At 46.9% G+C, this 22201-nt stretch overlaps 1 protein-coding gene across 6 annotated transcripts in view; it reads right to left on the bottom strand.

Annotated features, from left to right (window-relative positions):
• The window catches only part of TBL1XR1 (TBL1X/Y related 1), a 380885-nt gene that overhangs the window by 86186 nt on the left and 272498 nt on the right, over window positions 1-22201 (bottom strand). For 2 of the 6 annotated variants that reach the window (XM_052686538.1, XM_052686541.1), the window contains exon 1: window positions 4698-5254. The exons of 2 other annotated variants lie outside the window; for them this stretch is intronic. The gene's annotated coding sequence lies outside the window, so the exon portion shown is untranslated. Of the gene's footprint in view, window positions 1-4267; window positions 4411-4697; window positions 5255-22201 lie in introns of those variants that run through there. 2 more of the 6 variants (XM_052686539.1, XM_052686542.1) reach the window with 1 other exon arrangement.

Below are 22201 nucleotides of genomic sequence, written 5' to 3'. Positions count from 1 at the left end.
AATCAAAGTGCTCCGTCCTTGCCCGCTACTCTCAGGGAACCAGCAGGGGACTGGAATCCACCCCACGTGTGCCTGCTGTCAGAGTTTCCAGCTCTGAGCTTGGCCAGAGGTCATCCATGGGCCTGAACTTTAACACCAGTAATGTCAAAGGGACGCAGCTTATATATCTACAGCTCCAAACCTTGACAACATCTGTGGTTCAGGCACCACGTATTCATAAATAGTAAATATCTGACTTGTAACTCGTAACCTTGGGAAAATGTTTGGTTGTAGAGGCGTTCAGAAGACTTGTGGAACATGTCACACAGTCCCAACTCACACAATCTGCAGTAGGTCACCAGCCAGCTCCATGGCAGACTCACACAAAGGCAGGGAAGCGACTCAATCTCCCTGCCTGCCCACCAGCGGGTTAAAGGAGTCCCAGCATGAGCTGCAGACAGCTGGATGCTGCCCAGCCAAGGACTGCACCGCTCCAATGACCAGACCAGCGCCTCCGCACCTCCAGCCAGCTGGAACAGCACTGTATGCAGTTCTGCACAGAGCATGGGATGTGGAGAGTCTGTTATGCATGCCTACACTGAAGAGAAACAGAGACGCATCTCCAAAAATCACTAAAAGGAGAAAAATATGTTTCTTCTTCAGATGATTCTAAATTCTTTAATGCCAGACAATATGAACAAACATGATTGCTTCTTTGCAACATGGAGTCTCAAGAATTACAATAAACACAACACAGCCTTCACTAATACAACTCCCAGAAACAGAAACTACACCCTAATGGGATTTTGCAAAAGCCAGCAAGCCATGCACAAGACTTGTTTTGAGATGCTGAGCACACGCGGCGACTGCCAACTCGAAGCGCAACTGTGGGGACTCAGCACCTCTGAAAACACAAGCGTATCAGTACCCTGCTTCACAGATGTGGAAGGGCCCCGCGCAGGCGCTGAACCAGGCAGGCACGCAGCACTGCTTCTGAAACAAAGTACTGCCAATTCACCGAGCACTTTCATCATTATTTCTGAGATAAGAACACATACCTCACAAGTCTCTTTAGCAAGCAGCCCCCCAGGGCTCAGCTGCACCATGGCTAGCCAAGCCAGCCGGACCTGCGAAGCCAGCAGTTGGACATGTTTTCCCATTCAGCCACGCAAGCTCCCAGTTGGGATGACCACTTGTTTGTTACCAAGGAAGAAGTTCATAAGGCTCCTTTGTAGAATAAAAAGGAGAGCGCAAAGGACTGAAGAGAACTGACATGGTACTGGAATTCAACATCAAGGTTTCAGAGGATACGTTAAAATACAGTTCTACGGGTCTTTCAGAAACAGAGGAAAACTCAACTCCCAGTTCAAACATGGCCATTAAGACTCCATGGTGTTTTGACTCCATTTCAGCCTTGTTTTCCTGAGAAGAATGGAAAGGGCCTCCCTGTTACGGCCAAGGTAGCACAAGGCAGAACCTGAACAAGAACACAGCTTGTAGTTCCCACACAAACGGCAGTGATTTCCAGACCAGACTTCCACACTTCTATACACAACCCACCAACTCTCCTGAAATGACAGCCATGCTGCTGCGATCTCACTGCTTCTTACCTCAAGTCAGCTAATTCAATTTTGCTAAATTAAAAGAAAAAAAAAAAAAAAAAATGGAGTCAATATATTCCCCTACAGTTTCATCTGCAAAAGATAATTCTTATTCCTTATTTCATTGTCATACTTTATCTCAGAGGAAACCAATTATGAGATGAATAAGGCAGTCTCTATCCACTCTGTTTGGTATCACTAGATGAACTTTTTCCTAGTAAAGTCACTCTTCTCATTAAGCTACTTCACAGAAATTAAGACCATCTAATTTGAGACCACAGTGCTTGGAAGGCTGCACATACTGAGGACAGCAATACCTGAAGCAATGGCAGGAATGTAGGAACCGTTTCTTCAACGCTTGTTAATTTGAAGGTACAAAATTAATGCTGCAATGCAACACAAATGCACTGAGAAAAGCCATCAATCATCTTTCCTAACAGTAAGCTTCAGACATTTCTTCACCTAACACAAATATTTATACTTATACTAAGAAAATGAGCACACAGAAAGTCTATTCTCCTATTTGTCACTTCTTGCAGCAGCCCTACATGGGCGCGCTGTGTACGTACGCTTTCACTTCTCTCCCGGCCCACAGTACTTGCATGAGCAGATGGTTACAGCTTTAAACGCACACGTTACTGAGGACTGTGCAGCGCACACATGTAAACACACAGTAAGGGTGGTCACACACAGGGCATTAATCACAACTCTCAGTGTAAACAAAATGAATGTTCTTAGAACTTAGCGGTACTTCCACACAACACACCTCAGCATTTCCACAACCTCCCCGTCCCGTCAGCAGCAGAAGTCCCCTCCAGTGAAGTCACCGAGCACATGGCACCATGACCCCAAATGGCCAAGGGCCATGGAGCTGACGGGACAGCTGGCCACGCAGGCACGAACTGGGGCTCCGCATGTACTGAGGAAAGGTGCCTCACTGGCCACGCTTTGGCCTCCCCAGAACACTGAATAGCATTTTGATACCAAAAAAAAGATCAGCATCAAGAAAGAGGCACATCCCACTGCCTGCCACTAATGCAAAACACACTCATCTGTGTGCGACTCAACAGACATCTGTGGAGCTCATTCAGCCGAGCTATGCTGCTGATGTGCATGAAGTTGTGTGTTTCTTTACAGGACTTCCTGACTTCTGCACAATTATATCCTTGTAGGATGTGGGTCTTTATTGCCACTACAAAATTTCTAACAGCAAACACATTCTGACTCAAACGTGAAGTCCATGTTAAATTAAATTCTGCATTCAAAATCAAGTTAGGTAAAATAACTCAGTTTGCATTACATTATTTGGATCTGTTCTTCCTAACTAAAAAATATTACCTGAAAACAACATTATAAGCAATTTTGACTATTTCCCCTAATCCATCCATGCCTCTTTATGCATAGGGTTGTAGCACTTTTTAGCATCAAACTCTTTCATGATAGAAACAGAACTCCGAAGTGCTGTTCCTAGGTACTTAGCACTTACGTGATGCCTTACAACTTCAAAGCACTGCACAAACATCAATAATTACCATAGAGAGCAAAAACTGAAAGCACCTATATTAAAAAAAAATGGAAAAAAAAAAATCATGACTACCTGTTTGAAGGGGAAAAAAAGCTTAAGAAAGAGAACCTAACTGTAATCATGACATTCTTCATGCTATCAACACACGCTATGGCTGTGCATATTGATATGAAGCAAAAATTATCAACTCCTGCACAGCATCAGAAGAAAGTCAAACCCAACTCCTTCCATACTCTCGCATCGCACTTCCATCCCATGGAGAGAGGAGCAAACATTTCCAGGCGCTCTCTAGCACCACGTTCCCAAGGCATGGCACCACACCAGCCTTTGTTTTTACGGAGCCAATTCCATACTCCCCAAGAAACCCAACAGCAGTGACAGTATAAGGTCCCAGGTGATGTTAAGACACTGCTGTTCCATTGGGCCTTACCCAAAGGGAAAGCAAAATAAATGGCTACAAGAAACTACAGAAAGTTTGCTACTTTGATGCACAGTGCACCACCCGCATCCTATGGCCAACCCATCAACAGCACACCTCCTCTTCTCTCCGGCCAGCAGGAACAACCCAGAAACAACCTCTCCTCCACAGACGCTCACCAAAGTTCAAAGACATACAAAAGGATTTGCAGGACCAAGCCTTAACAAAAAATGTTCTGAAAGAAGCGCTCACACAAACGCACCCAAAGGAAGGCCCCAACCCAACTTCATGGCGCTGGGCCTTGACGCAGGCTGGCTTGGCACAAGCCAAGGCCCCACACCAAGCCCCCAAGCAGGGGCAGCGCCCAGCAGCACAGCAGAGCCCTCGGAATACAACCAAACGCCCCATCCACGGGACGCTCAGCCCAGAAGGCCCCCAAATCCGCTCCTCCCGACCGCAGCTGGCTGAGCACACAGGAGCGCGTCGCGTGGTCACCCCACACATCAGCCCCTGATTCACACCGAACGGAGCTCGAGGCGGCCGGGCACACCGGAGAGCGCACACAACTTCCCTCCTAAACTTCCCCGCGACCAACGCGCCCAACTTCCCGCACCGCTCACGTGCGGCACCCACAGCCACAAACTTTCCTCCCGGGGCCCCGCAGCCCCGGGCCGGACCACCGCCCCTCCCCCCAACCTCTGGCCGGGCCCCGCGGACCCCCGCGCCGCCCTCCCGGCCCCGTACCTCCGCAGCTCCGTTCGATGCCTTTTTCCCCCTTTTTAATCTATTTTTTCTCCTCTCTCTCTCTCTCTCTCTCTCTCTCTCTCTCTCTTCTCCCTTTCCCCTCCCCCTCCGCCAGAAGTAAATATGTACGGAGAGGAGCGGGGGGAGGGGAGCGCTCCTCTTTACACAAATCGAGCTAAAAATAGGCGATCCGACACCCGCCTCGCCACGGCTCCTTTATTTAATTCACCCCCGACGCCTCAACGTTGCGTTTCCCCCCTAAAAACCTCCCCAAAACGCGGCCCGGTGGGGGGAGGGGCGGCCAGCGGCGGCGCGGGTTGGGGGAAGGGACGCGGGGACCACCCCGCACCCCGCAGCCACGCGCACCCCCACGCCGCTTCCGAAGCCCCCCGGATCGGCCCCGAAGCGGCGCCCATCCCCCGGCACTTACCTGGGCGGCGGCGACGCTCCCCTTCCCTGGGAGCGGAGGCGCGAGAGGAATCCGCCCGCGTCCGCCTCTCCTCCGCGGTTGTTTTTATACGGCCATAGAGACAGACGGGCACATGTCTGTGTGTGTACACACCGAGAGGGATAATCGCTTTTTTATTATTATTATTATTGTTATTATTTTAAGTCCACGGCGAGAGGTAAAAAAAATATAAAAATAAAAAGGGGAAAAAAAAAAAAACACCACACACACGGGAGGAGGAGGAGGAGGAAGGAAAAAAAAAAAAAAAAAAAAAAAAACCACCACCACGCAGCCACCAAACAGCGCTGTGATATTCAATTATATCCAGAGCCAGCGAGCGGGGGAGGGGAGGGTGGGGAAAGAGGGGGGATTAGAGATTAAGTCCCGAGGAAGGAGGAAAAAAAGTAATATCTGTGTGTGTGCGCGCGTGTGATTTAGATTGAGGAGGAATTGAGGCAGAATGTGAAAGCTGTTACTAAGGGAAGGAGCCAAACGGCTCGGAGCAGCCAACGGCTCTCAGACACTCCGCGCCGGGAGAGGGTGCCCAGCCGCACGGAAATGGGCGCGGGGGGAGCGGGGCCGCCGGGAGGGACGGGAGAGCGGGAGGGAGCGGCGGAGCGGGGCCGGCCTGCTGCGGCCGCCCGGCACAACAAACCTGCGGCGGGGCGGGGGGCGGCGGCTGGGCCCCCACGTCCTCCTCCTCCTCCTCCTCCTCCTCCTTCTTCCTCCCTTCCCCTCCGCCCGCTCGCTCCTCGCGCGCCCGCGCGCTCCAGGCAGGCGCAGCGTCGCGCGCGAGGGGAGGAGGGCTGAGGGCCATGGCGGGAAGGGGAGCGGGGCGGGGAGGCCGGCCGCGGGGTCAGGAGCCCGGGCAGCGCGGCCGGTTGGGCCTCGGCGTTTGTGTAGGAAATATGTGAATGGCGCCGTGTAACTGCGGCGCTCACGGTGTGCTTGGCTCCCGTGGCACCAGGAACCGGGCCTGAGGATCGGCACCTCTCGACGCCCGTGCCCATTTTCATTTTGTTGAATAAAAATAATCCTCCGCAGTGATAACGTCTCTTACCTGCGTGCTGTTCATTTTTACAAGATGAAGCTGTTCATCATTTCTGTTGCAGGTTTGTTTATTTTTTTGTTGATCAGAACCACATTCATCACTGGGCAGTCCTTTCCATCACACAATGCTTTTGCAACAGCATTTCACGCTCTCGGGCATTGGTCCAGCACTCATCGGCACTGCAGTGACCGCCAACCACCACGGGCCCCACTGCAGCACCAGGTCCTGTGTGAGGCTCCCACCAACACAGGGCTGAAATGGATCTCCGCATCACCACCGTTCTGCAGAATGGCCAAAACAGGACCTCCTTGTCACCGCTCTTCCACAGAATGGCCAAAACAGGACCTTCATGTCTCCGTCTTTCTGCAGAATGCACTTCCACCAGGCCTGACACAATAGGATTGTGGACGCACGGGCCACAAACGTAGCTTCTTTTTGTTTAATATCTCAAAATTGCTGGAGAATCACACTCGTCCCAACTCTAGAGCTAAGGTTGTGTTTCAGCTGAACGCAGGCAGATTTCATTACCTGAGCTGCAACTTCCAAGTCAATGGGACTCTTCTGCTCCATGAAATCGTGATGAAAGCAGACGGGGTGGGTCTCTGGGTGCAGCATCATCTCACAGTGCTCATTTTTTAGGGTCATGTCCATGGGCTTCCCTTTGTTTTAGAAGAATAGTATTTAAATTTTGCAGAAAGCATGTTGGGGTTTTTTTTTGCATCGCGAAATTATTTCATTCTGAGAAAACCGTGGGCCTTCAATCCATTTGCTTTAAGAAGACTAAATTGTATGAGGAGACTGAAGTCTCTAGAAAGCTAGGCAGCATATTTGTAATTGCAAAGTGCTCAACCTTTATTTCTGTAATAATTTTGATGGCAAAGTGGACAACTTTCTCTTCTTAGTGCTGGTGCGTAGGCTTTAAGGATGCAGTAAATTTATGAAGTCCAACACCAGAATTTCAGAGAAGGTTGTTGTCATCTGAAGGAAGACATGAGCTGTTTGCTGAAGGTTGGGAAACGTAAGAAGGGGGGGAAGAAGTGGTGAGAGATTCACTCGCACCTTCCTGTGTTATCATCTCAGATGTGTCCGTGCGTCTAAAGGAGTTTAACCTCTCTGTACTCGGAAGGACTTATTTCCTAGTTAGGAGCAGATAAGGAGTAACAGTGGGTGGAGGAAGGGGGAATGGGAGCATGCACGTAGCCTGAGGCAGAAGGAAAGATAAGGGTCCTCAAGTAGAGGACTGCCCTGATGGAGGATGTGGGAGGGGCTGCAAAACATCCTCAAGACAGCAATAGGATATATAAGCCCAGAAACGAGGCAAGGAAAACCCCTCAAGTGTGCCTTGTTTGGCCCACAGAAACTGCAAACACTGCCTTCCCATCCATCTGCCGAGCAGCGACAACATGCTGAGCTGAAGTCATCTGGCTGAAGGTTTCTGTGGTCTCCTGTTCACCAAATGTTCAGTCACAACTCCAGCGTGCCAGGCTTTCACTTTCGATTATCGCACACTGCACTGGTGATCACCTGCATGCATGTTCTGCCCTGCAGAATCTGCGAAGTGCATGCTGGCAGATGTATGCTGCAATAACCTTACCCCTTCCATTTTGTTCCATTTTCTCTTACTTTACTATGGCCCCAGCTCAGTGAACACCTCACGAGCCTGCACAGGGCATTGCTTCGTGCTGCTGCTTTCCATGGTCTCATCACCTCAACTTCTGGGAAGTCTTCTCACAGCCATATTTATAAGGCATATCCTTAAAATAGCTGACATTACTTGCAACAGTGAGTGCTCCGCCTACTAAGCACATAGAAGCAAATATTTGCAATAACTGGACCGGTGTTTGCACAGCACCAAGCACACCGCCTGGACTCCATAAATAATAATACTTGGCACTCACAGAGGGGTTTCCATTTTCAAAGCACTTTAGTCATAACCCTTGACACCTATATGGCCTTTTACATCTTTACAAGAATTAATTAATCCTCACAGTGTCCTGTGAGATAGGTACGTGTTGCAGTAATAACAATAACAACAATTAATAATTCATGCATTCTACTCGAAAATCACTTCAGGGATTAAAATGTGTCTGTAATACTAGGGGTTTTTTTATTAACATTTTCCAGCAAATAATAAAACCCATGCTATTGTGTTAAATCTGTATATTATCTGACCATAAATCTTCTACAGACTGGGACGGAGCTAAAGGCCGAGTGAGGTGCCAGAACATCAGCAGGAATTAGATTACCGAGTTCAGAAAAGCAAGCTCGAGCCCAGTCCACCATGCAGCTTAGGTGCCAGAATGAAACTTGCCATGTATGGCAGTGCATAAATAAATACGAGCAACCCAGGAATGTTCTTCGTTCATTTTTAGCTCTTGTTTATGCAAAGACTCTCCCGGTTACAGCGTGCTTTGTATTACCCTGTGCTGCACGAACACAGCCCCAGTGATACGCTCTTACTGGGTGAGAAACGACAGTGACTCAGCAGCACATTGTGCAACAGGGAGACCAGGGACAAGTCTGGCCAATTCTGGGGCAAACCTTCCCTCCCAAAAATTACCATACGGCCTTTGATATGCAGGCGAGTGCCGGTTAAACCTGATATTTAAACAAGTGGGGCTGAAATCTTGCTGGCTTTAATAGAAGGAATGAGCTGCTCCCACAGCATCTGGCTGTGGGTTTACTGGCATAAGAGGACGGTGGCTATCGAGGGAAATGGAAGCTCACCACTTTGAGATCCTTGAAGCAGCCATTAGCCACACGGTCACAGCAAAGCTGCATTCATGGCAGAGTTCTAACTCCCATCTTGCATCCTGCAATGGCCAAGCGAATCCAAACTTGTTTTATTTTAACAACATTATGAAAAAGGGTGCGGTACTGGCAGCTATCACACACCTCTGAAGTTTCAAGCGAGACATACCTGGCTGCAGCTTGAGATCAAAACGGATTATCTCATGGCACCAGGATGTGGTTGCAAAAATTCGGTGTTTTAAATGTCATGGTGATTCACAAAACAGTCTACATTACGTGGTACAATTGCTAAATAAAAGTACAAGCACAAAAGGCGCAAAATCTCCTAGATATTTACCTTCATCACTATCGCATCATGTTTTAATATTTCCTGGCAGCGCAGGAATGCAGCCAATTTGAAGAGGATTCCTTTTTCTCACCAACACTTGAGCTCCTGCTTTTCTCTCATTATAACTACGTTGTTCTCCTCCTCCACACAAGCAGAGGACTGGGAGCCAGAACTGTTTGCTCTCTAATCAGAGTCCTGAAAGGCTCCTCATGTGGCCTTCAGCAAGTTGTTTATTATCAGTGCATGAGCTTCCATCTATAAAAAGAGAGGACTAACACAGCTACTAATGATGATGATATTGTTAACACATAATTATCTATCTCACAAGAAAATTTTCAGGGTAAATTAGTGTTTATTGTAAAGTATTTTAAAGATGGTGATGTTATTTATAGGAGGGCTATACTTTATGTACAGAGGACAGCAATTGTGGAAAACCATCTTCTAATTAGGTTTTGCTGATGATATCGCCGAAAATATCAATCAGTACTTTCAGAAGTCCTTGACTTTTCAATTTCTTATGTTATAGACATCAGATGTTTTCTTGCACATAGCTATATCCACATATAGAAGACCTTAAGCATCATTTTCTGATATATTAAACATAAAGTGAACTATACGGCCACAGCACGCCCTGCAGTATGTTATTAGGCAACTTACTCCAACGATTAAAGCCACTGTGAAGTCAATAGGAGGTAGGTTGTTTTTTTTCCCCCTTCCATCCCTCCCACCCCACGAGCTGGAATTTCATCCTAGACATTCACTGCTCTTCACCCACGTGCTCAACACCCAAAGCACACCCTAGCGTGGATCAGGCTTTGTTTTATACAGCCCCTTAGCTTTGAAATGGTGCGTGCAGGTACTTATCTCAAAGTGATGCATGGCATCAACACGGGTCCAGCGATAAGGATTACGCTGCCTGAGCCTCCTGAATTTCCCCTTTTTTGTCAATTATCTACATTTTGTGGAACATTCCTTTCTCTCAGCTTCATTCTTGAGGACTTGTGATAACGTATCATACTCCTCTGAACCAGTTGTAATCTTCACAACCTCTGATGCGCACTGACAACATTAACTGTGAGCCGCTGCAGTAGATTAAGCAGCGTATTTCCACAAAACATTTCCAATACAAGACCAAATTTTATGAGCTATGTGAGCATTCGGTGTAGCATTTCTAGCAGGTACATAAAACACTCCAGGGTATATACAGAAAGACATTTGACCAGTGCCGTGTGTATTAGAAATAGCTCTCCATCTTTCACAGTGCTAGATGTGTGGCACAACATGAGATCAACAGACAGGGAGAAAAAAAAGGACAGAAACAAAACCAAAGCACATGGTGGAAGAATGAACGGAGAATTATTTCCTCAGCTGAGCCAATATTTCCTACAACACGGCTTTCTGTGAGTCAGCGTTTTTGTGCCACAGAACTTAAAATAGCAGAAGTGAGATAACAGTAGGCTTGTTGGAAGTAGAAATTTACAAGGGACACAAAAAGGAAAAAAGAGAACAAGTTTATAACTAAGAGAGTAGAGATGAGCATGGCAGTGACCTGTTGTTAATAAATGACTGTAACAAATAATCCTAAAAAGATGGCGTTTAGCTGAGATTGTAAGAGACGGAAAATTCTAGGGATGTGGGAAGTCCACAGCCTGGAGGTTCAGCTGCTCCCCGCCCTTCTTACTGCACTAAGGGCAGAAAGTTCAGCATCACCATTCTTCTCTTCTCCCTTGTGTGCCCTTGTACACAAGCCAGGGTGGTTTCATCCCAGCCCCAGAACCTCCTTTAATTTTGCTTACGTTGCTGAGAAGCCCTGGGCCAGAGCTGGCAGAGAGGAACCTCAGGCGAATTCCTCACTGATTTCACACAGCTCAGGACAGGGCTTAACAAATGTATGTAGGGGAGGAGGGAGAACATTTCTAGAGGCACAGCGAAGCAGGGGATGGGCTGGCAATTATGCAGATTTGTTGGCTGCATCCCAGCCCTTGGTGGTTCTTCAAGGGCTGTGCCTGCTATTTGAGGCCAAAAATTAGTCTAATGCCTGGATGAAAAGCGTCTCTCACCAAACCCAGCAGCTTCCCCATTTGCTTACATAATGCGCAGCGCACCCAGATAAAAGAATTCCCAGTGGGAGCAGGGATCATGTGCCCGCTTGCCGTTCTGCACCGCCAGGAATAAGCAACGAACATGCAAAGGGGGGACCCACATCACAGCCTGTACAAAAATGAAGATCATTATTAAAATGAACACAAAAATGAGAACAGCATTGGAACAGCCCCTGCTCCAGCTGGTCCCTCTCGTGCTTCCACGTGCCCCCAGACTGTACAGACAGTTCCCTCCATTCCCCGTTTCTGGTAAGAACACACCACTTGCTAGCTGAATTGGACCAAGGGCACTTGCAAAGAAGCAACAGTCCCACACAGATCCACAGCATTTGTCTTTTATTCTTCACTTCTTATCAAACCCAAGTGCTGAACAGGGGCAGCTGCAACAGCTGTGCAGTGTAAGCAAAGCTGCGGCGTGGATGCTGCCCTGGTTTACACAGCAGGTTATTTTTAAAGTGGAGGGCAAGAGCTCCATCTCTGCAGCATCTCAGCACAGTCAGACTGCTCTGTGCAATCGCATCCTTCCCCTCCATTGTTTGGGATTTTTTATTTTAAAAAGTCCATGAGGACATAAAAAACTTCATTTCCCACATCCTGTCATTAAGCAGCTGTATTCCGAACAATGAACGATGACAAACCAAAGTAACAGTTCTAACCAAAGCAGGATTACACTTGGCACTGCTATTTGTTACGTGCCTTGCTGGACAGCAAGACAAATGTGTTCTTTTGATACCCTTCCCTGCTGCCAGCGCTGTCCCCTATTAATACATAACTGCACTATTGGAGAGAGCAGCACAGCCAGCACTGCTGCTCCTCATAACAGTTCCAGGATGAGACCCAGAAATCAGTCAAGGTCTGGGCTGAGCACTGGACTGGAGCACTGGACTGGAGCTTTGGTTCGTCTTGCTGGCTTCCTACCACAGGCACTGATGTGTCAGTACTTGGTGCTGCACCAAAAGAGGTGTCTGGGAGGCACTGCACTGCTGGCCTTACAGCTGCCCTGTAACCAAAAGCTTGCTCATGGCATTGCATTAGTCTCTACCAAGTAATGTGGAAGCACAGTGAACCTCCGCCTGACTAATTATCACACAGTATTTTCAGAGGTTGAAGTAATATCACACTTTGCTCGTGCATCCACTAAAGTCTCGCTACTAATGATGATACATTGCTGTTAAGAGCAATACCATTTAGAAGCTGGAGGTACAAAAATACTCACTGAGGACGCTGCCAACTTTACACAAATTGATGTGAGCGTGTAATCGCATTACTCTGCACAAACGTGGTACTTGCAAACCGAGAGGCTCAGATTGTTTGAGCAGCCAGGCAGGGAGCTCTAGCAGAAGGAAGCTGCCCAGAGATTGCAGCACCTGCACAAAGTGGGAGCACACAGAGCATCAGGCAGCACACATTGCATGGGGTGGCCCTTCTGCTGGCCCTTTCCTGCAGACCTACATGAATCTCAGCCCCACCGCTCCTGCGCAGTCACTTCCTTCTGGATCATCTTTCTGTGCAAACACGACATACATTCGGGTCTAGCCGTAGCCAATCTGAAGTCAATGGGATCATTCATGCTCCTAAAACAGAGCACGTACTCGACTGGTTTCTTTGACACTGGCCTGGGCTGAGGTTGCACGTGTCTGGGTCCCAGCAATCCTAACATTTGCATGTATTGCACCTCCCAGGAAGTCTGCAGGATTTCTGTAAACATAAATAATGGCAACATTATGGCCATTTCAAGACCAAGATTACAAACGGAATTTTCTATTTGCTATTGAGCATCTATTTACTCACCAGATACATTAGAAAATCCATTAAAGAGAAAATTAAGGACCTAATGACTTGCACTGGCATTCAAACCCAGTGTTTCAGATATGAGCATTGAATATAGTTCAACACAGGCATTTCATTTTTCCTACGAATCACTGGAGATAGAAAGAGACATGGCGAGACAGCCCTGCTCACCCTGCAAGCAGATAACCAGCTGAAAAGGAACACCAGTGTGCTGCCAGCATGGGGAGGAATGGCACAGTCTCCCACGGCTGGTATACGTGCATGGATACACAGAAGCATGGTGACACATGAATGTAGGCAGTGGGAGCAAACAGCAGCAGACCCAGCTCGTAGCCCTGTCTATCGTGCAGATACATCAGGGGACAAGGATTTCTCCTCCAATGTTATGGGAAGTTATACATGAAGTTACGAGACCCCAGGTACCCGAGGGGCAGGGGCACATGGGTTCTGATAGGCCCAGACCCTAGGAACCTGGCACCCAGCATGGCCAGCCTCAGGCTGTGAGCAGTGTGCCAAAGAGTCCTTCCCACTCTGCCAGCACAGCACTGCAACAAAGGCAGGATGTTTCCAATGGGACCTTTTGTCCCAAATCTCCTTCTAATAGCCAACAGGAGACAGGCTTCCCCATTTGAGAATTTGCAGCAAGCTCAGTGCCAGTGTTGCTGTATTTGTATATATAAATCTATACATTAACTGCATCTTTGTGCTGCTCCATTTCATTAAATAAGCTGAACAATTCCATAGCTGTTTTTATGCCTCCAGGCACATGGGTCATCTTTGATTTTTTCTCGTCTTGGAGTTCACACTTACAATTAATGCCTTTTCTTGTTGACAGGACCAAGACAGAAAGCAAAACAAAATCCACCAGCGGCACAGGCAGCCTCACACCTCACCACCAGCCACTTCCTGGCAGCACAACACCCACTCCAGCAGAAAGCCCTGAACGTCCCTAGATGTTTAGCTTGCTATGATGACATAGGCCAGGCCAGATCCTTCCTTCCCCTCCCAGAGGGGTTTCACTGCTCATCCTTTCCTTCCTACCCAGCTCGCTTCCTCCACACCCCAGCAAGGAGGATGTTGCAGCCTTTAATTGAGATGAAAAGATCTTGACCTTGGGTTCAGTTGGGCAGCTAGGAGCTTGGCACACACCAGATCCCATTGGTTTTAACAAGGGATAGGTTTGCAAGTGAATAACCTATAGCTGCAAAAAAGACTTAGAGCTTTCCAATAACCACTGTGCCCCCCCCTTCCCTTCACACAGGCACACACAGAACGCATTATTCTAATTCCCTGCTAAGCTCTCTAACTCCTTGTTACATCATATGATACAATCAGCCATTTGGCCCTGAGTCATGTTTTCATGAAGCAGAGGCAGAATGAAAAGCTTTCAAGGCACTGGGATTGCTTTTGCTTCTGTAATGCTTGAACAATGCTATATCTTGGGACCGAAGAATATTCCGTGAAAACACAGCATTTCTGGATGCCTTTAACTTCTCGCATCACAAACACTGGCATCGAGAATAAAATTGTTCTCATATTTGAGCTTGGTACCAAAACATCAAGTTTTTGTTTGTGAAGTTCACAAAAGCAAATGGCTATAGGCTTGAATACATTAATCACAGGGAAATGGAAACAGGCGGGCAGGACCGTCCATCACCCGCAGCACTTTCTATAAACAATACGACGTTACTGTTTACCGGTGGCCAAACTTACGCCCAGAGCAAAGAAAGCAACTGAAGTGATTGCATGCTCACCCAAAGCTCCAGGCAGTATTAGCGTGTGCCTGCGAGCTCGCCAGCTCGGCTTTGTGTGCAGACATGAAACTGTTTCTGTCTGAAGAATATTTATCCAGAAACACACTCCAATGAGCTGAACTATGCATGGAAGAAATCTCATCTGAGGCTCAGCGGGAATGGGCTGTCTGTCCTCATGGCCAAATGGGATCCAGCAAAACCAAGCTCTTTCTCTGCACTTTGGGACAGCAGATTGCTAACTATGGAGCAGGTTTATTTTGCTGTCCGAGAGAAGGAGTGGTGGGAATGCTTTCAGACCAAGAAATACAGAAAGCAGCAGATGGGCATTTTGGAGTGCTTGTGGAAGACTCACCATCCTCTTTCCATTGCGCTTTCTTTTTTTAGAGGCCATCATGAAGCAAGAGAGCAATTTTTGCATTGGTTACAGAGATTACATGACACCAGTTGTAACTGCTGACAGGTTTAAATGTCATCTGAGAACAGGAATGGAGAGAAAGGCTGTGTTTTGAATTTTAATGGGGAGAAGAAGCCTGTAGGATATTGCTGGTTTGGGGCACTCAGGGAGGGAGCAGGAGCTCTGGGTTCTGAAGCAATGCACACAGCCAGCACATGCAAGGTTTTATGGCAATTTTTTTTTCTTCCAGCTAAAATCTTAGGAGAAAAAGATTGCTTTCCTATGGAAAAATCAGTGTCTGTGTAACAGTAAATAGCTCCCAGGCCCTACCTCATCCCTCATATGGCAGTGGAACATTTTATTCCCATTTGAGAGAGCGCTGCAGGATAGTATGAGATGTATGGCCAGGCCTGAAGTCCTCCTGCACTTTCCTTTATCCTTTTTTAATGACATTTCCAAATCAAAACTATGAATTTTGGGAGTCTTTTGCCCCAAATCTTTAGGTTTCAAATTTTCAGCCAAAACACTGTATCCTCCAGTCTGGGTTTGGTAGGGCTAACCATCCTCTGCTTGGGGTAGAGGTGATCTGTGGTCATTTAAAAAAAATGAACGCCCCAGTTTACAGCTAAAAAAAATTCTAAGCTTTTTGCTGGTTATTAGTAGATGATAAGTTTTATCTGCCTCCTACCATCTTAGTACTGAGGGGGAAGTTGGAACAGTTTTCTAGGAACTTCTTTAACTGCCAGTAAAAACTCACATTAGAGATAAACTGCTGTATCTGAAAATCGGAAAATAGCTTTTTTTGCAGCTGTCTTATCAAGTACCAGCATATAACTGTGAAGAGCAATTATTGCACATCTACCGAATAGAAAGTTTGTGGAAAATAAAGAGAAGTTTGAGCATTCTGGGCATCCCTAGACGTGCAGTGTCTTTGTCTGAGAAAGGAAAAGAAGAAAACTGATGTTTGCCCTCGACGACACAAAAAATCCACCAAATTATCAGAAACAAACACTCCCCTATCAGATAGATAGAAGAGACTCCCAGAGCCCGCTGCAGGTCAGCACCATGACCACCCACTCACGTAGGAGCAAACCTGAGCATGGCCAAGCCCTTGCATTGCCAGCACCGACACAGCACCCAGCATCACACCGCAGCGTGTGCCTGCCCTCCTGCTCCCACACCACGGCCCTGATGGCTTCCAGCTGTGTGGCTGTTCTCCAGCCTGCAGAGGTTTTCTCAACCTCAGCTTGGCTGCTCGCCCGCTGCCTCCCCAGCCCTCAGCATCGCCTCCCATATTCACAGACCTCTTACTCTCCTTTTGTAGTTTTCACAGAGCTGTTGTGGCTTTCCCCAAATTTAGCCATATTCTTTTGAGCCTCTCCACCTTCACCTCCAAACTCAGCACTCAGATCACATGACAGCTGAGACCCCGGAACACAGTCAGGGATCAGCACACACGACCTCCCTGTTTCTGGCTTTGGTGGCTGGAGATCATAAACATGAGTTAAAGATCCAGCTTGGCTGGTGATGATCAGAGGCAGTCAGCTCCTTCATCTGCTCCCAAGAACCACAGCCTTGTGTGGCTCACCAGAGCAGCCCAGTAAAGAAACCAAGGGATCTCACGGCCCTTTAAAAGTTGTCTCTAGACCCAGTATTACAAATAAATCTGGGGTTTAAATCTTCTAAGTTCAAGAGTATTACTTTTCGGTCCGATCGAAGATCTGCCTTAAAAGTTTAGGTTGCACCTAAATGCCAGCCTGCATCGCCAATGGCACAGAGGAGATGGCTCCAACCAAGACATCCTTGCTCCTTCAGCCTGGGCAAACACAGATGGGCTTAAAGCAAGGCTGAGTCTGAAGCCATAGCAAGATGAACAACTGAGCAGTGTTGCAGCACGCAGTGCAGCACAAGGGGGGGAGGGGTAGCCAAGGAGCACAACAAGGGCTTTTCAGAAAACCCTGTTGAGAGAGATGTATTTACTTTGGTGGAGTTATTTTGGAGCGACAGTAGGATAAACAAGACTAGGACCTAGTTTGGTTGTTAAAGCAAATGTATCTGACATTGACTTCAATAGACTAATTCTGGATTTATATTATATTGAACCTAGAGCCAGCGAGAACATAGCGTGATGATAATTATAGAGAGCAATATATAAAAACAAATCACCGCATTAAGAGAAACAGATCCTGGAGAAGTGCCACGGTTTCTAAACTGGGCCACAGTGACCTTTGGCTTGTCTCTACCCGTTACATCACCCTTACATCCAGTCATTTGTTTTCCATATCTTAATCACGTTGAGGAGCTCCGGCAGAAGAAAGAAAAAGCAATTATCTTTCTCTTTTAATAGAATGGTGAGCTTAAATAGCAATAAGAAAATGCTAGGACAAAGAAAAGCCGCTGCAAAAATCAAGAGAATTACAGATCCAACCTGACACAACCTCTGCAGGCTTTCGGGGAGTTTTTTTTCCCTGCTCTGCAGAACTGTGTTCCTCAGCTCCTCTCTTCCCCAGTTTCCCTAGTCCACACAAAACAAGAAGTTAAGGTAAACATCCGTGTTAACATTTCTTTCCCCCACCCCCTGTGACGCTCTTATTGCCAACAAGGGCACTGCACATATTTAACTCCCAAAGATCAAGCGAGGATAAAGGGAGCGGCTTCCTGCTCCTACAAGCAGCCCACACCAGCACTTAAGCACAGCTCTCCGGCATCTAAATGAATGAAAAGCCTGAGCAGCTCTGGAACACAGCGAGCAAGAGCTCTTACAAACCAGGATGGCCAGCTGACCTCTACCTGCCCATCCGTCACCATTTTGAGTCTGTGTGGTGCTGTTTGGTCGCAACGAGCCACAGAGGAAGAGCTGTAGATGGCCAAAATTCCCTTGAGACAGCAGGAGGCAGCCACAAGGACCCCAGTTACAACGGAGTGTTTTGATGAACTTTCCTCTCTTTCTATCACCTAAATGTATTTCTCAAAACAAAACAGGATCTCCCTGGTAAAGGGCAAGGCATGAGCAGAAAGGCACAAACTGAAATCCTTAATTTTTGCCCACCAGGCCTGGGGACAGAGAAAGTGAGCCCCTAAGTGAGCTGCCCTATGCAGATGGACAGAAAATGAGAACTAGCACCTCTCAATCAATGATTTGATGACCCTTGCAGACCTCTTCCAACTCAGATGTTGGATGGTGACAGGCACCAACTAGCATTGTTCTCCCACTGGTGCAGTTCAGGCAGGCACCACAGATATTTACTGCGGACTGTGGCAGTGGTTTTTAGCAGTATTGGGTTTTAGAAGCCATTAGGTTATTTTGAAATATGCATACTGTTGGTGGATGCTTAAAGCCTCGCTCTGCTGCACTATGGCATAACATAGTATTAATTTTGGCCCTGTAGAGGAAATTGAAAGTGGTGCCCTGAAATCATTATGCTGAGCAAAATTCAGTGGTAGGGGGAAAGACATCCTGGAATGAAATAGGGAAATATTTACTTCAGGCAGCTGAGAGACCCTATTGGACATGCCCAGCCCAGGGACACAGAAGGAACAACGATTGGGTGCAGGGGGCCCTGACAGAGAGGCCCCAATCTGCACCACCTTCTGCACATATACTATTTAAATATACATTTTATATACTAAAATATAAAGAAATATGGCCTGTTTCATTTGCCACCCCAAAATATTTCCCCTGCTGACTCTGCACATCCCAGGCTCTCAGGAAAGAGCTGTGCTGAACCCAAATGACCAGCCCTCTTCTGCAGACACAAAGGATTCAAAGTCTATGTGAACGAGCATCAGAAATAAGTGGGGCTTATTGAACCAAGATAAATTTTTGGATCTCATCCACGTAGAAAGGAAATACTTAGAATTCATTGGAGGGTTGACTCAGACTTGCCCTTTCAACCTCATATCCTGACATTACAAGCTACCTATATAAAAATCATAATAATAAAAAAAAAATCTCAAATCTCTACAGGTTACAGCTTCAGCAGGCTGAATCAAGCCCAGAGAAAGAGGAAAAGAAACAAAATCCTTGCATGATGTGATGACAGAGGAAGCAGCTGTCCGGCTCCCCAAAGCCACTGCAAGCCCTAATACCCCCAGCTCTTCCCTACAGCTGTCAGGGCACGGCTGTGGGAAGAGCTGGGGGGCTTGGAGTTCCTTTGCAGCTGGCCAGATGTGGTGCTGGCTCAAACAGAGCTGCACCAAGAGGTCCCCTACCACCACTAGCCATGGGGAGGGTCTGCCCTGCAAGCTTCTGGAGGAAAGCAGCAAGCAATCGGTGGATTTTCTTGCTGTCCGCAAGGATTTGCAGGAACAGAAAGCTGGCTTGGTATGGCTGGGATTAGATTTCAGATGTATAAAATTGTGCTGGCAACACAGCTGCCCCTTATTCAATACAGATTGTGTATACTCTCTGCACCCATCTGAGAGGAGAAAGCCATTACCTCACCGACTGTATATAATTTCTCAGCTCTCTGACTTCAATAAAAATTCTAACACCTGCAAAGTTTTTAAACAAATCATGTATATTAGGGCAGAAAACCCCCCACGCACTCTTGTGAACTAGCAGCCATGCATCTTGAAACAAAATCCTCCAGAAGACATCTGGTAGATGTTGGTGTCATTATTACAACGCTCTCCTGCTGCGCGGATGGCAGAGCGCCCACAGACCTGCTCCACAAAGGCGACTCTGTAGCTGGGGCTTCCTTTGCCACGCTGAACTCCCTGGGAATCTGATGGATTGCTTTCAGGAGCGCCTTAAAAATAATAATAAAGCCTCTGTTTGTAAACGTAGACTGAAACAATGGAAGCCAAAACGTGAATCCTCGGTTTGCTTGCTGCTGAGGGTTCAGCCCACGTTCCTGGGGACGACGCTATGGAAAGCTGCTTGCCCTCCCACCCAGCAACACACACAGTTTGTACCTGAGCTTGGGAGCAGCCCTGCTGCTGATTAGGAGCTGAACACCGGCTAGGCTGTTAACAGTGTGTTTTCTCCATTTACCATGAGATCCAGAATCACACACGTTGCTTCATTCAGAAGCACACAAATTCATCTGCTATAGCAGATTCAAAGAAAAGGTTTATTCATCACACACACACACGTTTTCTTTCCCCCCAGAGATTCAGAACACAATTCCCTTCCCAAAGGTGATTGTGAAAACATGGCGAAAAATGGTGCAAACCCCCACCTACATCACAAAGCCTGCAAAGCACAGGTAGACCTGCAAACCTCACGAGCAACCTTTGTTCTGGTGACATTTCCAGCCCATCACAGGTCAAAGAGGGCACGGCCAAGTTTAATTAAACATCCAGACTGTCTGGTATCGCCTTATTATCACCTGAACCTTCCCACTGCTTCTCAAGTGAGACCTGAGGCACATAATCCTGACAGCAAATTAACAAGTTTATCTTGGTTGATTGACCCAGACTTTGGATCCACAGGAAGGAGACCAAGGGCCTGAAGTTCAGCAGAGCTCAATGCTGATCACTGCTCCCAAATGACACCCCACAGCACAGCTGCAGCACTTTGACTTTCCTTACTCAACGTCCTGTCACGAGCAGCCTGTGTGAGCCACGCAAATGCTGCAATTAGTATCAGAGATAAACCAAATCCATTAGTAGATGGAAAGGGAACTCAATCTGTTTTACAAATGGAAATGAAGTAGCAGCCTCAATTACGGGATTTTTAAAAACATGCAATTTAGCAAAATGTTGATTTCCTTTTCGTTTACTTCTTTCTTTGTCTTCTAGATACTTCAGCTCAAGTAGCAGGCAGTATATTAACCGACCAGATTTTGGCAATGTATTTAATAATCAAGCTCAAATAAGTGCTCTTAGGAAATAATTTTATTTACAGTTCAGCTGGGAAAGAATATTAAAGCTTGAGCATTTGGAGAAAATTCTGATCATACAGTGATGTATTTTGAAGGCAGTTGGGCTGCAGAGGACTAGTGCTAGTGAGTCACAGCACAGCATCTGACCTTTCAGAAAATTCATCATCTCTCTGGGACACAGAATGGGATGCAGAGCCCAGTTTTACCCAGCCAGGGTGGGCAGCACTGCCAGCAACAGAGTGGGGTTCCTTCCTTTCCCTTCCAGCTTAACAAGCGCCAGGTTCAGGGCTTCCTGACAAGCAGCAAAAACGCAGGCCAGACTCCCTCCTCCATGTAGCTGCCTAATGCTTTACCATTCTGCTGCGGGATGAGAGTTTGGGAACACCACATGCAATTATTTTAGCACACACAGGACTGTATAACAACTTTTTTTTTTTTTCTCCTTAATTGGTCCAGCCCACGTTTCTGCTTCAATAATTGAAGGTGTTCAATACTGAACATATTCTGTCACACTTTCCCCGTGGCACCTTTCCCACTCCAAACTGTTTAGAGTCTGAACAGAGACTAAGCATTAATTAAATTTCTCAAAACAAAGGTTAATTAGTGAGCCTATTTTGGATTATGTATATATTGAATTATTAAATGCTATATGGTATCATTAAAAAATAAAAGATGGAAGGAGAAAGCATCCCTCCTGCAGGGACCTCAGCTGGGTGCCCCTCCCCACCAGCTCCATTTCGCTTTTGGTCTCATGGCTGAAATTCTGCAACATGCAACTTGTCTTCTGAACTTCTCTTCTGCTAACAATTGGAGAGAAAGCCAGACCACACTGAAGGAAAGAAGCTGGTAAGGAACACCAAGCTGCAGCTGACCTTCTAGGGATAGCATCAAGCCACACAGGATACACTGATAAACTTGCAATACATAAGAGGCCAGAAAATACAAGCTGACAGCAACCACGCATCAACAGCAGGTAAACACACATAGTTGCCCAGAAAGAACACACAAGGTGCCATTCTAAAAGAACAAAGGAATCAAAAATTCTTTCTTTCTACCAGCTTGTGCTTATTGCTTAGAGCAGTACTTTTTACACACTTGGTCTGTGGTGATGAGAACGGTGCCAGACCGTTCCTAGCACACCTATCGTGCTGGTGCAAAGCATCCATTTTATCTGAGGAGTCTTATGACAATTAACATGAGCTCCTTCCTTCATCACCAAAATAAGCCTCTCTATTTCAACTTTCAGTTAATTTTCTATATAAAGCAATTCTATAGTCCTCGAGTCAGTTGAAAAAGGCATGTCTTCTTTCAAAGTACCCTCTGTTACTGCAGTGAACAACAGCCAGCTGGAGAGCACAAACAGTGGAAGACAACTCACAGGCACTCATTAGATTAGAGATTATCCCTGAGTTGTGCTTACCTGTCACCCAAATGACAACTGGAGAAGTTGCTCTGCCACTGTTCCACACTGGTGTAACACGCTGTGC

This window comes from Tympanuchus pallidicinctus, unplaced genomic scaffold (genome assembly GCF_026119805.1).
Source record: "Tympanuchus pallidicinctus isolate F22 unplaced genomic scaffold, pur_lepc_1.0 scaffold22, whole genome shotgun sequence".
In the NCBI taxonomy this organism is placed as follows: Eukaryota; Metazoa; Chordata; class Aves; order Galliformes; family Phasianidae; genus Tympanuchus; species Tympanuchus pallidicinctus.
This window is presented reverse-complemented; position numbering and strand designations above follow the sequence as displayed.